General features: G+C 34.1%; 1 protein-coding gene across 1 annotated transcript in view; it reads right to left on the reverse strand.

Annotated features, from left to right (window-relative positions):
• Positions 1–13,349, reverse strand: part of LOC141332329 (leucine-rich repeat and fibronectin type-III domain-containing protein 2) — a 218,063-nt gene that overhangs the window by 43,330 nt on the left and 161,384 nt on the right. The window contains exon 3 of the mRNA XM_073837464.1: positions 2,224–2,302. The gene's annotated coding sequence lies outside the window, so the exon portion shown is untranslated. The remainder of the gene's footprint in view (positions 1–2,223; positions 2,303–13,349) is intronic.

Here is a 13,349-nt window from a genome sequence, read left to right on the forward strand (position 1 = left end):
GTTCCTGTGAAAGTTTGCGTAGGGTGTTATAAAATACAAAATAACCTTATATAATTCATACACTACATGGTCCATAGTGCATATGTGCATAAGTATACATAGTGAATAAGTGCAGAGTATATAGTGCGTCATTTGGGGCGCAGCTCATGTTTGCCAGAGAAGACATCTTTACCCTCACCAGTCAGCCATTACATTGCAGTACACACTTAGAATTCAAAAGCTGTTGTGTAAATGCATGGATAAATCATTTACAAACCTGTCTGCATCCCCTAATCTAAAGTGTAAACAATTCATCATTTGTAAATATGTTACACATCATTTGTAGATCTTTCTCATGTTGCAAATGATCTGGTGTACTGTATAAAAGGCATTTACAACACTTTCTGCATCCCCTAATCTAAAGTGTAAACTACTCATCACTTGTAGATGTTTTACAAACCTGCCGGTTACAGGTTGTGTTGGTATCAGCTAGGTATACACACTGGGTGAAAGACCTTTGAATAATGAGTAAAACATTTACAACTGATGAGAAGTTTACACTTTATATTAGGGGATGCAGAAAGATTTGTAAATGATTTATTCATGATGCGATCTTCAGTGAAGGATAAACATTTTAATGATTGATATTTTAATTATTTTTAAGTGACAAATAATATATTAACTAGTAACGTATTAAAGGCTGTATCAGCGATTTCAAGCCTGAAACATAAAGTGTCACATTCAGCTTACCTTTCTTCACGATCCGCTCGCTGTCTGCTCCATAAATCCGCTGTAAAAATAAAACGCGTCTCTGTGGTCAGCCTAGGGTCCACAACACCAACCCCCTGATGGTGATTGGTTGGAACACTGTTTGTTTTTCTGCGGAATGGTTGGTAGCACCGATTGTTTTTTTTGGCATATCTCGGACCCTAGGCTGACCACAGAGACGCGTTTTTTTTTTTTTACAGCCAATTTATGGGGCAGGCAGCGAGCGGATCGTGAAGAAAGGTAAGCTGAATGTGACACTTTATGTTTCAGGCTTGAAATCGCTGATACAGCCTTTAACCACTTACTAAGGATCTGTTTGATTATTTCATGATATGCTATTTTTTAAGATAACTTACGACAGATTTGTAAATTGTTAGCATATTACTTAATAATCATTTATGAACGTATAATCATGTTTTGTAAATTATTAGTTCATCATTATCTAATCACTTGTAAATGATTTATAACTTAATCCACAAAACAGATAAAAATACTAACATATCACTTATTAATCATTTATGAATGCAAAGTCATGTTTTGTAAATGATTAGTTCATCATGACTTACAACTGTACGTTATTATAAAGTGTTACCATAAATCAGAAAAGTATAGTGATTTCTGAAGAATCTGGTCGGACACTGAAGACTGGACTAATGGCTGATGAAAATTTAGCTTTTCAGCACAGAAATAATTTGTACTTTAAAGTATAATATTTCACAATATTATTGTTTTTTTTTTCTCTCCTCTGTATTTTTTGAACACACATTGTTTATACATTGTTTATATATAACAACATATTTTGTGCTACTACCACAAGAGGAAAATAATTCTCCAACTTTGATCCTAAGGCAACAAGACATGGACCATTACATATTTCATTTAATATTTCATTACATATACAATTGCATTCCATATCTAGAAGGTGTGTAAAAAATAAATTCCCAGTTCCAGCAAAACAAACAAACAAAAAAGATCCTGGTCTAATATTTGCTGGCTAGTATTTGCCTTAAATATTATATTTCTAGTTACAGTGAATTAATTACAGGGTCAACAAAGAGCTAAGCACTCTGCTTAAAGGGTTAGTTCACCTAAAAAGTCATTAGGTACTCACCCTCATGTTGTTCCACACCCTCATGCACACACATGCATCGAGATATTCTCCAAAATGGCACTAGGCTGACACAGTGGAGCATAAAATTACGACTGAACCACTGATGTCACATGGACTATTTTGTCGGTGTTCTTGGTACCTTTCTGGGCCTTGAACTTGGACCCTGTCTATTAAGGCTCAGAGAGCTCTTGGATTTCATCAAAATATCTTACTGAGCAATTTATATGCTTAACTAGATAATATCACTCCACCTTCTTTTCAGCAGTCAAAAAATAAAAAAGGACAGGTGAAGCAGGTGTAAATTAGCTGAATCAAAGGGTGTGAATACATGAACACTTCCACATCAACAAGTAGCTCATTCTTACCTATATTGTGTTTTGTGCCATATGGTTCGTTCCTTCTTGCAGCCTTGATTTCAAACGCTCTCAGACGGCAGGCTCGCACCTTAGTAACACACACACACACACAAAAAAAAATGGATTTAACTATCATGCTATCTTAAAAATGTAAATTTATTCTGCTTTGACATCTATTTTATTTCTACAACAGTGTAATGCCATTTAAATCCTCATGAAGGCCATATATAATTTATTTATGAAATTGCATGACATTATTTTACAGCAGGGGCTTTACAGCAAAACTGCAGCTCTGTGGTCACAACAGGTTTTATTCCAGTTCCATAAAGAATATATAGCATATTCCACACTGTCAGATGGCCTGTCTATCAACACACAATGTGCTTCTACTATAATGGAAAATGACATGTTGGCAGTGAATGTGTGTTTGAAATCTCACAGCTTGTTTTTATTACAATTCTTATTTTTTTCTCTTCTTTTGTATGGATGTGTGGACGCAGTGTAATGTGCCATAATCTTTGTTGCTCACTGGGGAGAGTCTCTTCCCTTGTCATGGCTGGACAAACAAAAACACCCTCATTTCCAAGAAATGTTTATTTGAAACAGGGAGGATGTCATTCCAGATGATGAGACCAATAATAATAGAGAGGACCAGCAATATCCTGCTTCTGTGTATGAATTCTTATCTTTCTACCTCTCTCTCTACTCTTTCAAGTAATAACTCTCTGTTGTTCGCTTTCTTTCTTTCTTTCTTTCTTTCTTTCTTTCTTTCTTTCTTTCTTTCTTTCTTTCTTTCTTTCTTTCTTTCTTTCTTTCTTTCCTTCTTTCTTTTTAGGACAAGTACCCTTTTGTTACTACTAAATAATAGAGAATTAAAAACAAAAACAAAAAATACAAATACTGTCTACTTGTTTTCATATAATAAAGGGTGAATACAGACTGGGGCTGTCAACCTATAAAAACCTTCCTACACCGGGGAGGAAAAAAGGGAAAAAGCCATGCCATGTCATTTATTTAGAATACTTTTTTTTTTTTTTTTTTTTTTGTATTAGTCTAATAACAGCTTTTGGTTTAAACCTTTGCTCAGTCTGAAATCCATATAGAAAACAGTAAAAACAAACAATTTTGTTGCTGTATTGTCACTTGACACCATGTGCTGATTTGCAGCATACATACTTTTTTTCCCATTATATACACTGCAAAAAATGCTTTTCTTACTTAGATTTTTTGTCTTGTTTCCAGCCAAAATAATCTGCCAATGGGGTAAGAAAAATAATCTAGTTGTCTGCTTGAAAAAAGATTTGTTTTCTTATACCACTGGCAGATTATTTTGCTTGTTTTAAGCAAAAACTCACTTAATTTTGACTTGTTTTTACTAAAAACAAGACAATATTTTTTACTTGTCTAGAAAATCCTTCCTGATTCAATTTGTAGAAATTTTGGCTGGAAACAAGACAGAAAATCTAAGTAAGAAAAGCATTTTTTGCAGTGTAGTATTCTGAATTTGACTGTCCTTCTAACAAAAAAAAAAAAAAAAACTCACTGAAAGACTTCCACCCAAGGTCTCCTCGGCACATTCATATGAAAAACATTGATGTCTGATTCATAAACGATTCTTTATTAAGTAAGAATGACTTGACTGATACAGTTCATAAAGCAAGTTTAAATGATTTTCTCATGAATTATACTGTTCGGGGTCTTAAGACTTAATGTTCCAACGATTATCAATCAAATAGAGTGTAATATCAGATTATCAGTGAATAATGCATTCCTCACACAATCACTACTGTATACAGTGAAGCCCAAAATTATTCATACCCCTGGCAAATTCAGACTTAAAGTTACTTTTATTCAACCAGCAAGTTTTTTTAGTTTTTTTTTTTTGACCGGAAATGACACAGGCTTCTCCCAAAAGATAATAAGACATATTTATATAAGACATATATATATATATTTCTCAGCTTTTATTTACATTTCAACAAAAAGTGGCATGTCCAAAATTATTCATACCCTTTGCAAACTGTCACAATCTATGGGGAAATCCAAAGTTCTATACCATTCAAAATAGTCCAAGCTGTTCTAAAGCATCCTAATTACCCTGATTCATTGGGGACAGTTTTAATCAACTCAACAGGTGGAAAACAGAAGCTCTCTGCTGTTGGTTTATGGACAGTCATGGTTAAGACAAAGGAGCTCACTGAGGACCTGCGGCTGTGCATTGTGGCTGCTCACAAGTCAGGAAAGGGCTATAAGACCATATCTAAATGTTTAGAAGTTTCAGTGGCTACAGAGCAAATTATTAATAATGTATTATTAAAAAATACAAGATGTTCCGCACTGTGAAAAATCTCAGAGGACGTGGTCGGAAGCCAAAAGTGACACCACCAAGGCAATCCTGATGAATCTGGGCTCTGCTGGTGGCAACATCTCAAGGCAGACAGTCACTGCGGGTTCCCCGGACACAGACCAAGGAGGACACAACTTCTCCAGATAAGGCACACAAAAGCTCGCTTGGCCTTTACAAATGCTCATCTGGACAAAGAAGAAGATGTCTGGTCTTCTGTTTTATGGTCAGATGAAACAAAAATTGAATTGTTTGGCCAAAATGATGTAGCCTTCATTTGGCGTAAAAAAGGAGAAGCCTTCTACCCTATCCCTAACACCATCCCTACTGTCAAACATGGTGGTGGGAACCTAATGTTTTGGGGTGTTTTTCAGCCGGTGGACCAGGGAACCTAATCACAGTAAACGGCACCATAAAAAAGGAGCAATACATACAAAATTTTCCAACAACAACAACATCAGGCAGTCTGCAGAGAAACTTGGCCTTGGGCACCAGTGGACATTTCAGCACGACAACGACCCAAAACACACAGCAGAAGTGGTGAAGAAATGGTTAGTAGACAAAACATTAACGTTTTGCAGTGGCCCAGCCAGAGTCCTGACTTAAATCCAATTGAGAATCTGTGGAGGGAGCTAAAGATCAGGGTGATGGCAAGGAGACCATCCAACCTGAAAGAGTTGGAGCTCATCGCTAAAGATGATTGGGCAAAAATACAAGTGGAGACATGCAAACCTGTCCAAACTTGCTGGTTGAATAAAAGTAACTTTAAGTCAGAATTTGCCAGGGGTATGAATAATTTTGGACTTGACTGTAGCTTCAAAGACATAAAATACCATAGAAAAAGAAAAGAAAAAGTCCTATGTGCAACATTTAAGATACTACTGTGCTTTTTTTTCATTCATGATATGAAAAAGAGTCACCATGATTTTTTGTATTATATTATGTGCCAAAAAAGAAAGTCATGCGAAAACAATATGAAACAATATGAGAGTGAGTAAATAATGACTTAAATTTAATTATATCCAAACATCAGAGTTACAGTGTTTGTTTGTGATTTTAGTTTATCAAATAATTCCAGTGAGGATGCTGATAAGAGCAAAACATGACAATTTGGAAAGCAATTTCCACACTAATCCATTTGAATTTCTTTCTGCTCTGAGGCCCCAACAATTTCCATAGGTTCAGCGTCGGATTAGCAGCACGCTTGCTCAAAGTCTAGCTAGTGTTATTTTTTATTTCCTTCTCACCAGTTTACCGCATCACATGTCAAGCGTATTCCCTATTCAGCTTCAAGTCAGTGCAGTCATGCAGGCAACATCAGATGGGTTGGGTATTGACAGCTCTTGAAATAGAACTGATGTGTGTGTATTTGCACATTGTAATATGATGCAATTCCCTTTTTGGGGGAATAAAAAAAAAATAAACAATCAAAAATCAGCCATCCGGCATTGTCCGAAACGTGTCTAAATCTCACTAGTCAAACTCAAAACCATGTGAAGTGACATAAAAGGGTTGACCTGCACTGAAATGCTTTATGAAACACCAAAATAAATCATTAAAAATTACTACAAAACAAAACAAAACAAATTTTATGGTAGGTGAATACCCACAATTAAATAAAATGGTACAAATTGCTGGCGAGATCTAAAAGCACCAGCATCTAATGGAGGGATTTGACCTTTTTAAAGAGACTTTAGAGATGAATGAGGAAAGACGCTGTAAAACGTTCAGTGACAGACTCTGACATTTGTATTCAGAATAAACAAACACCTCTGTTTGGCTAAAAGAGGCTCTTGAGATGAGTACTCTGCTGCTGAGCCTCCAGAGAACAACTGTTGAAATATCATCAATTAACATTAGATTAAACTAAGAAAAAAAAAAAAAAAAAAAAACATCCCGTTCACACTTTAAGATGACAGATTTTCCATAACAGTGTGTTCCATATCATTACACTCCATCTGTTTTGCATGTGTCTTTGTGTTTTAAAGTCACAGTGAGAAAATTCTAAGATACATCTTCCCCTGATAGATAACTGGTCCCATTACAAAAATACCAAGGTTTAGTAATACAAAGAAATAAATAAATAAATAAAATAATAATAATTATTATTATTATAGGTCACCCTTTATGTCTTCCCTTCCATGCAATGCAATTGCTAATAATTATAATAGTAACTTTTACCAATAATTACAATGTTTACTATATGTACACTAAAAAAAAAAAAAAAAAAAAAAAAAATCTAAGTTACAAAGATTACTGGAATACGCTTTACAAGATAATGTTAAAATTTCACATTTAATTTATTGTGTTACTTGCTGTTTGTTTGTAATTACTTGTGAAATTTACTAGCAATTTCTGAGTGAAAATTGTTTTTACGCTTCTATAGAACAAACAAACCAGATTATGTAACAACAATGATAATATACTATACATACTATTTAAACAACCTAGTCTTAGCTATAGATGTCACACATGGACCATTGGCTAAATATCTGATGCATATGGCACACAAAACAGCATAACACTTCAGAAGTTTCTAAGTCATCATTGGATTTCCAGAAGATGGGTCCACCTAGAAACAAAGCCGTTGTGACTCAAAAACTCCTTTATTTGAAGAAGAAAGCCGCCGTGTTTACAACTGTGCTTATTAGGATCAACTAATCACTGGGTTTTCAAAAGTATGTGATGTATTTTTGCACCACTGATGTAGTGAACTTGCACAACGTTCTTGAATGAATGGTCTGTTATTGTAGGGGCATTGCCTTAACATATTCACAGCCCTAAATATGACACTGATCAAAATGAACTGTGACTGGTTGCTTTACATGTCTGTCAGATGTTCTCTTAGGCAGTCTCTAGACAATGAAAGCTGCTATGAAGTCCAGACCTTCTGGCGTCAGTCTGAAGATCTGGCTACAGAAGAAACAACATAACAATGGAGCCAACCTCATAGTGCAGAGTAATGGTATAACATGTGATCCCATAGAGACTCCAAACAGAATGAGTGTGCAAAATAGAACAAACAAAAGAAAAATAGCATTGTGAAAACAATGTTGAAAAAGATTTAAAGTGAGTAGTTTCATAAAATAAATGACCAAAAAGGCACACATGAGCAAGAATATTGAGAATGATGCAGCTGAAAGAACAGTCTGTTCCACACCGTCTGTAGACAGCCTCAATTTGCCTGCGTCAATACAGAGGCTTTATGAGGGTCAGTGCTTTCAGAGCAGGCTGCGCACACAAATCCAAACACAAAATGGGAGTTGCTCAGCCACCTGACAAAAAACAAGCCTGCTCTTATTATAGAAGTAACCTGGGCTAACCTTCATGCCTCTGTTCAATAAGTTATACTGACTGTGCTAAGAAACATAGATGTTACTTTCCTCAACTCTGAAGGCATAAATAGTTTCATAGCATGAAACTTATATTCAGGTATATGTGTGGTGCAGACTGAGCACTAAATTAACTGTATTTTATCTAGAATCAACTGCTAAAAAATTCCCTGTGAATAAATTCATGCAGATGAAAACAAGGCTGTGAATTTTCTTGTCTTTAGAATGTCACACAGGTCTTAGATCACACAGAACCCACAACTTTCAAAACTGTTTTTTTTATTTTATTTTATTTTTTTTATATATTTTCTGTGTCTGTTTCTAGTTCAAATGTTGGTAATTTTGTCATTATTATCATTTTGTAATTCACTTTTTTAGTTTTTTTATATAACTGTTTTATGGCTTAAGTTTTGGATTAGTTAACAACACTGTAAAAAACTGCAGCTGTGGTTGCCAGAATTTTACTTTTAAAAATATGGTAGCAACATTTTAGATTTTACGGTTTTAGCTTAAATTTACATTTAAATACCATAATTTCATTAACTGATATAATGTTAATATACAAACCTACTCAAGTACTGATATCTGTTTTGTTTTTACCTTTGTAACACACTAATAACCACCAAAAGCAGGTGATGATGAGAGTCAAACGATGAACCAAAGCCCAGCACGAGCAGCTTTGGTAACACTTTATAATAACGTTCAGTTGTAAGCCTTTTATAAGTGATTAGTTAATGATGAAATAATCATTTACAAAACATTCACAAATGGTTATTAAGTGATATGTTAACAATTTGTGTATATTTTGTTAATTCATTTACAAGTCATTCACAAATTAATTTACAAGTAATTAGTTAATGTTTAACTAATTATTTACAAAACATGACTATGTGTTTATAAATTATGAATAAGTGATATGTTCATTTTATTGTAAGTACTATGCTAACAATTTACCCATCTGTCGTAAATTATCTGAAAAATGGCACAGGGGAGAGCGGGGCACAACCTAACACTTTTTGAATTTCGCAGTTTATGTAAATCCACTTGGGGTTCAGAGTACAATTTTTATCCACATTATTTTCACACTTGTCTAGTACAAATATATCGCTTTGTTTCATATTTACAGTGTATACATTTTTCGTTATTTACCTCAAAAGAAAGGAAGTGAAACGTGACAACATGCCCCGTAGGTGGGGTACATTGTAACATCTGAGGGGCACGTTGTAACACGACAATATGACAGCTTCAAATGTTATCTGATCGAATGAAAAAAATAAACACAACAAACTAAAATATTTTGTCAGTAAAACACAAGTGTTAACTTTTTCAAATGAAGTAATGACATTTTTTTTTTACATAAAAATTATCTAATTTTGGAGTTTGACAATGAACACATCGCAACAATGCTTTGAACGGCCCTGATCGCAACACACAGCTGTACAGTAGTTCAAAACAATGTGGACAAATAAATGAAACACATTTAGACGTTCAGAAAAACACTCCCCTCCCTCCACACACAGCTCTCATAGAACACGACACACATAAACCAGCCAAAATGCTTTACATTTCTTGAAATAATAATTTCTGAACATAAAACATTGATTGCAGCCTTTATTCACATGTTTCTTGTGGTTTCTTATCAAAATCCTTAGAAGTAAATAGTGTAAATTGCACAGCTAATGTCATAGAATAGCATAGTTTAATAACAGCGGGGCATATTGTAACACAGTGTTACAGCATTCCCCATCTGCGCGACTGGAGTTTAAAACAGGTTAGTGTCTTCTGCTGGTTTGCGAAGCATTAATAAACTATCTAAACTGATAAATAACAAATTGGAGATTAAAATAATAGCAGTTTTGTCTAATTTTAAATGAATACTAAAAACTGAAATGAAAAGTTTACTTCAGCCAGAAATTTACTCTTACTATGGTAAAATAAATATTCAGCGATATCTTCAAAATGCTTTTGAATTTTGGCGTTCTTTTTTCTCTGCATAGTGTTGCTATGGCAACTAGTAAATACCGTAAATTTGGTTATGCTAGCGTGTGTGGAAATATTTGAACCACGCATGTTACAATTAACCCCGCGTTAGGTTGTGCCCCGCTCACCCCTATCATGAAATAATCAAACAGATGGTTAAAATTTACTAGTTAACCCCTTAACTGTTTTTTTAAGTTTATCCAAACTTAAATTGTAATTCATGAACACTTTGGATCTAAGGTAGGTCTCTTTTTAAAGAAAACAATCAGCAGATTACTGCAGAAGTGGAATTAAAAAAAAAAGTATTAACAAATTACAGAAGTTTAAATTTACTGTAAAGAGTACAATTTTTATTATATTTTATATAAATGTTACAAGTGGGACGACTGAGAGTGAGGATCCAAATGCAGGCTTTATTAAACAGATCGTGTTCGAACAGTCAGGGTCAAAATACCAGCAAACAGTAACAATGAAGACAATGCAAGGAGTAATCCGTAAAACAGGCGTGGGTCAAAAACCAAGTGGGCAGTCCAAAGTGACAACAGAAAACAAACGAAGAAACAAAACAAGAAACAAGGCTAAACTAAGACTGAACTAAAACTAGGAAACAAGACCGGAATAAACTATGAAACTAGGAAACCTGGAACTAGGGAAAACGCTTGGTAATGTCGCAAGGAGCAAAACAATACTTTGCGGTGTGTGTGTGTTCTGAGCATGCATTTATGGCTGACAAACAGGAAGTAACCAGCGAAGCAGCAGAGGGAGCAGCAACAGTCAGTGAGGGGCAGGGCTCCCTCTGCTGGCCTGGTGTGACAATAAAATACATATTGTACATAACAGGTTTTATCCTAAATTTGATATCAATTTGAAGTCTTACAACTGAATAAGTTATTCCAAATTTGAAGTTGATATGAAAAAAAATTGAGGTTCCTGTGAAAGTTTGTTTAGGGCGTTATAAAATACTAAATAACCTTATATAATTCATACACTACATGGTGCATAGTGCATTAGTGAATAAGTGCAGAGTGTATAGTGCGTCATTTGGGGCGCAGCTCATGTTTGCCAGAGAAAACATCTTTACCCTCACCAGTCAGCCCTTACATTGCAGTACACACTACAAAGTATTCAAAAGCTGTTGATGAATAAATAATGCATAAATAATTTACAAATCTTTCCGCATCCCCTAATCTAAAGTGTAAACTACTCATCAGTTGTAAATGTTTTACAAACCTGTCGGTTACAGGTTGTGTGGGCATCAGGTGGGTATACACACTGGGTGAAAGACCTTTGAAAAATGAGTAAAACATTTACAACTGATGAATTGTTTACACTTTAGATTAGGGGATGCAGAAAGATTTGTAAATTATTTATTCATGATGCGATCTTCAGCGAAGGATAAACATTTAAATGATTGATATTTTAATTATTTTTAAGTGACAAATAATATATTAACTAGAAACGTTTTAACCACATACTAAGGATCTGTTTGATTGTTTCATGATATGCTATTTTTTTTAATTTTTGTAAATTGTTAGCCTATTACTTAATAATCATTTGTGAGCATATAATCATGTTTTGTAAATTATTAGTTCATCATTATCTAATCACTTGTAAATGAGTTATAACTTAATCTACCAAACATATAAAAATACTAACATATCACTTATTAATCACTTATGAATGCATAGTGATGTTTTGTAAATGATTAGTTCATCATTAACTAATTACTTGTAAATAACTTGTAAATGAATTAGCAAAACATACACAAATTGTTAGCATATCACTTATTAATCATTTATGAATGTTTTGCAAATCATTATTTTATCATTAACTAACCACTTATAAATGACTTACAACTGAACGTTATTATAAAGTGTTACCGCAGCTTTTAAAAAATAACATATATAGAAGGTGCACAGTGTCAATTATACAAACATTAAACACACATGAAACAGAAATAATGCAATAAACATTAGATCAGATGTCAGATCAGATGTAACATAACCCTAATGTATAAAACTGATAAGAAAAAAAAAAAAAAAGAAAAAAAAACACTGTAAATTTTACGTTCTTTTTCACTTCTGAAAACTGTATACTACCGTACAATTAGACACAATGTCTAATACAGTTTTCACTGCATGTAGTTGGGGAACTTAACGTTAACTATTTAACAGGTTTTTACTGTAGCATTTTTACAGTCTTTTACCATTAAATTCACAGTATTTATTTATTTATTTATTTATTTTTTTTACACAGTGAATAATAAACCTAATGCATACTACAAAATCACATACACTAGAGTATCATCACTTACAGTCTCTGGAAAAAGTATCCAAAATATGCCTATATTATAATTAATTGTTTTAAACTTTTTCTTTGGCTGTGTTCCTGGTTATGTAAGTCAACAAGCCGCACAAACATAAAATGCACACGGCACATGTTGTGACCCGGGTTATGTGAATTTGATATTACTGTATCTATCTACTATAAAGGCAGACAGTAAATACAAATTGAACTTCCTAACATCAAACACGAACTCTTTGAAAAGAATCAATCTCATGAAGTGTATTGGTCTAGACTATCATATTTTATGAAGTTTATTCTGCTCATGACCTTGTGTTTGGTCTCCAGAATATTGATGTAAAGCTAGTTCAACAGCATGACAGCTTATATAGAGGAAGCTCCAAAGGGAAATAGATACAGAACACAAAGACATGCTAGCTCCCATGGGCATGCATTTACAATATAATTTTTTACCACAGAGGTTGTCTTTATGTCTGGTGCGTGATGACTGCATAATAACATATCTATTACATATTTAGTACTTAGGATTATGGCTAACTTTTCCCCATGTTCCTCAGAAACAAATCATATACCATTGTTCTTTACAAACTCTTATACAGCTACACAATTTACTTCCCAATCCAAGAGATCGTCTGTGTTTTTTTTTTTTTTTTTTGTTTTTTTTATACGACTACCTTATACTTTTGGTTCTCCTGTGGAGAGGTGTAATCACATTTTCCACTAGGTTTGGGACAAGTGCCCCTCAGATAAGAGCTTATCATATTCCTCCATGTTGTCATTATGTACCTATTGCTTGAGGCCCATGGGCATGTCCACTTATCTGGGTTCTGCAATTTGAGAGGGACCGCTGGGTTCAATGTGCTGTCTCTTTCCTTGCTACGAGCTGCATTTTGGAAAGAGATGTTACTTGGCATCAGCAAGGGTCCCTAGATAATAAAATAACCTAGAAATATAATGTTCTTCCTGTTGAAAGAAGGCCAGCACAAAAGTAATAAAAACAGGTTCACCTATTGCATTTTTTATTTAAATATTACATTTTCAGCATTTCCTGCACACTGCCACGCTGGACTGCAAACAATAACTGTATTATGTGAATGCGTATATTATGTCAAACAATAAATATCGGAAAGCTTAATGTAGTCAATACAGTTGCTTTTAATAAAGATTTACTCCAC

The sequence above is a fragment of the Garra rufa genome, chromosome 3 (genome assembly GCF_049309525.1).
Source record: "Garra rufa chromosome 3, GarRuf1.0, whole genome shotgun sequence".
Classification (NCBI taxonomy): Eukaryota; Metazoa; Chordata; class Actinopteri; order Cypriniformes; family Cyprinidae; genus Garra; species Garra rufa.